Source organism: Dipodomys ordii, unplaced genomic scaffold (assembly GCF_000151885.1).
Source record: "Dipodomys ordii isolate 6190 unplaced genomic scaffold, Dord_2.0 Scaffold213, whole genome shotgun sequence".
NCBI classification, from domain to species: domain Eukaryota; kingdom Metazoa; phylum Chordata; class Mammalia; order Rodentia; family Heteromyidae; genus Dipodomys; species Dipodomys ordii.
The window spans coordinates 472,712-476,526 of NW_012267429.1; the positions used below are offsets into that span (position 1 = coordinate 472,712).

The 3,815-nt window shown below is 56.1% G+C and overlaps 1 protein-coding gene across 1 annotated transcript in view; it reads right to left on the reverse strand.

Annotated features, from left to right (window-relative positions):
• Kndc1 (kinase non-catalytic C-lobe domain (KIND) containing 1) overlaps positions 1-3,815 on the reverse strand; it is a 79,813-nt gene that overhangs the window by 70,534 nt on the left and 5,464 nt on the right. The window lies entirely within an intron of this gene.

The following is a 3,815-nucleotide window of genomic DNA, read 5'->3' on the forward strand; positions in this document are numbered from 1 at the left end:
CGGCTGGGCAGCACCGTGCGGTGCCGTCCAGAGCCAGCCCCTGGTGCCAGGGCACCCAAGCCGACTGAACAAAACGCCAGACACCGCTCCCCGTCCTTGGGGTGCTTGGAGCTCACGGACCCAGCAGGGCCAGGAGCCAGGAGGGAGGAAAGGCAGCCCACGGTGCGCAGCCCACGGCCGCACGTGTCCCTGCGCATGCTCCGGCCCCGCAGGAGGCCTCCAGCCACGCGGCCTCTGGGTGTCCACGCCACGGACAGGCCACGGGCTGACCTTCTAGCCTCGCCTTGCTCCCTCACCTGTGTCTAACGCACACAGTTAACACACCTCCCGGAGCCTCCCCCAGGCCAAATCAGAATTCTATAGATGTGTCTGGTGCGCCACCAGGCCCCTGGTCCAACGCAAGGACTTGGTGTGCTCTGGCCTGCCAGCCTCCCTCCTTCTCTCCTCCCTCCTTCTATCCTTCCCTCCTTCTCTCCTCCCTCCTTCCTTTCCTTCCTCCTTCTCTCCCGCCCTTCTTCCTTTCCTCCTTCCTTCTCTCCCTCCCTCCTTCCTTTCCTCCCTCCTTCTCTCTTTCCTCCTTCTCTTTTTCCTTCTCTGTCCCTTCCCTCCCTTCGCTTCCCTCCCTTCCCCTCCCCCTCCTCCTCCTCTGTTCTCCCCCACCACTCTGCAATACTTGGATGTGGACTCAGGGTCTCATGTTGGTAGGTAGGTATTCTACTACTTAAGCCGTGCTCTTATTCTCTTTTGCTTCATTTTTCAGATAGGATCTGTTTTTGTCTGGGTCGGCTTGTATCCTAATCCTGTCTGCACCTCCTTTGTAGCTGGGATCATAGATGTAAGGTACTGCTGCTGCCCAGCTTTGCTTTTTTTTTTTTTTGCCAGTCCTGGGGCTTGAACTCAGGTCTGGACACTGTGCTTGAGCTTCTTTTGTTCAAGGCTAGCACTCTGCCACTTGAGCCACAGTTCCACTTCTAGCGTTTTTCTGTTTATGTGGTGCTGAGGAACCCAACCCAGGGCTTCATGCATGCAAGGCGAGCGCTCTACCATGAGCCACCTTCCCAGAGCCCAGCTTATTTTTTTGGAGGTGAGTCTTGCTTTTTTTTTTCCCCTGAGCTAGCCTTGAATGGTGATCCTCTGGTCGACCTACCGAGTAGCCAGGATTACAGGTGTAAGCCAAGCCACCCTGCTGGGTTGCACTCTGTTTTTCTGACATCTGACCTTTTACATTTACTTCCCTGGTTGGTCTACTCATTCTCTGCCTCATTTCACTACCTCTCCTGAAAGGCCTTTCCTCACCAATTCTCCATCTGCCCTGTGTAGCTCTGGTCTGATCTCTGTGCTGCTCCGGGTCTGATCTCTGTGCTCCTCCGGGTCTGATCTCTGTGCTGCTCCTGGTCTGATCTCTGTGCTCCTCTAGGTCTGACCTCTGTGCTCCTCCTGGTCTGATCTCTGTGTTACTCTTGGTCTGACCTCCAAGCTGCTCCAGGTCTGTTCTCCGTGCTGCTCCGGGCCTGATCTCCATGTTGTTCCTGGTCTGACCTCTATGCTCCTCTGGGTCTGATCTCTGTGCTGCTCCAGGTCTGATCTCTGTGCTCCTCCAAGTCTGATCTCTGTGCAGCTCTGGGTCTGTTCTCCATGCTGCTCCAGGCCTGATCTCCGCGCTGCTCCGGGTCTGATCTCCATGCTGCTCCCTGTCTGACCTCTGTGCAGGTCCCAGTCTGATCTGTCTTCTCCTCAGTTGCCATTCCCGGAGGGATCCAGGGGACCACAGATACTTTCTGCTGAGACCTGTTTCCTCCTCGGCATGGCCCTCCAGGTGCTGCCAGGACCTGTCCTGTCCCCTGACCTCCTCCAGCAGTCAAGGAGGCTGGTTACTGTCCTGAGTTGCTCAGGCTGAATATAGAGGCCAGTGGAACAGGGCTTCAAAGCTTTGACTCTCATTTTTTCAAAAGGATTTTAGACAAGCTGTTAAATCACTTGTACGTTTTGAAGCTGGCGTATAATTTAAAAATGTAAATAATTGCAAAGAATGTAATTTCTGGTGTGGTGTAAATATTGACATTCTGAAATAAAGCTGTTAGTCATCCTCTCAAATATATCCAAGACGCTAAATACCAAAGTGGCTTTGAATGTCACCATCAATCATCAAAAATCTATAAACACGCTCTTCTCTACTCAGAAATATCCACACCTTTCCCTTAAGCTCATTATAAACACACATTTTAATTTATCCTACAAGGAAGTTTTCATTGCTGTTCCTACTAACCCCTCCCCTCAGTCTGCCCTGCGAAACAATACTCTTGCACGTTTTAATAAACTGAATTTTTTCCAACTTTTGTTAGCCTATTTTCAGATCAGAGTTGAAAAGTGGTGTACACAGGGGTTTCACTGTATGTGCATACGATACACCTGATCTAACCTACTCTTTATTATGGCCTTCCCCGTTTCTAATAAAAAATTCAGCTTTTATTTTCAGTTACTGGTGACCAGAAGGCCGCCTTCCAGGGGTCTCGCAGGCCGGGCGGGCACACCACACAGAGGTGGTGCCCCAGGGCCTCTGTGCAGCCCACGCCTGCGCCTTTGCAGCTGTGGTTGATGTGTCTGTCTGTCCTGTGGTCCTTGGGGTGCAGGGTGGCGTGTCTGTCTGTCCCATGGTCCCTGGGTGCAGGGTGGCGTGTCTGTCTGTCCCGTGGTCCCTGGGTGCAGGGTGGCGTGTCTGTCTGTCCTGTGGTCCCTCTGTGTAGGGTAGGGTGGTGTGTCTGTTTGTCCCGTGGTCCCTGGGATAGGGTGGTGTGTCTGTCTGTCCTGTGGTCCCTGTGTGTAGGGTAGGGTGGTGTGTCTGTCTGTCCCGTGGTCCCTGTGTGTAGGGTTGTGTGTCTGTCTGTCCTGTGGTCCCTGGGGTAGGATGGTGTGTCTGTCTGTCCCATGGTCCCTGGGGTAGGGTGGTGTGTCTGTCTGTCCTGTGGTCCCTGTGTGTAGGGTGGTGTGGTGTGTCTGTCTGTCCTGTGGTCCCTGTGTGTAGGGTGGTGTGGTGTGTCTGTCTGTCCTGTGATCCCTGTGTGTAAGCTGGTGTGTCTGTCTGTCCTGTGGTCCCTGTGTAGGGTAGTGTGGCTTGTCTGTCTGTCCCGTGGTCCCTGGGGTAGGGTGGTATGTCTGTCTGTCCTGTGGTCCCTGTATGTAGGGTGGTGTGGTGTGTCTGTCTGTCTGTCTGGGTGCAGGTGGAGCCTGCTCGGTAGCGAGGCTGGGGCAGGCTCCATCTGTCTCTGAGGCTGCAGAGACTGCAGCCTCTGTCGAGGGGACCCCTCACTGCGCCTGGCCGCCTGTCCACCCTCTGCATCTGAGCACCAGCTCCTGGGCGCTGCCAAGCCCTCGCCCAGAAAGGTCTGCTGATCTGCAGGCCACTGTCAACTCCTCCAAACAGCCTCAAAATGTGTGGCCGCGTGACCGGCTGGGGCTGGGGCCCTGGAGCTGTCCGCTGGCTCCCCAGGCTCCTGGCTCGGTGCCAGTGGTGGTGCCTGGAGAAGACGTGGCAGGGAGGGCAGGTGTCTGCAGCTCAGCTGCCCACACGTCCCCTGTGTGGGGGTCCAGTGGGAGGCCGCCCACACGTCCCCTGTGTGGGGGTCCAGTGGGAGGCCACCCAGCCCCCTGTGTGGGGGTCCAGTGGGAGGCTGCCCACACGTCCCCTGTGTGGGGGTCCAGTGGGAGGCTGCCCACACGTCCCCTGTGTGGGGGTCCAGTGGGAGGCCGCCCAGCCCCTGTGTGTGGGTCCAGTGGGAGGCCGCCCAGCCCCTGTGTGTGGGGGTCCAGTGGGAGGC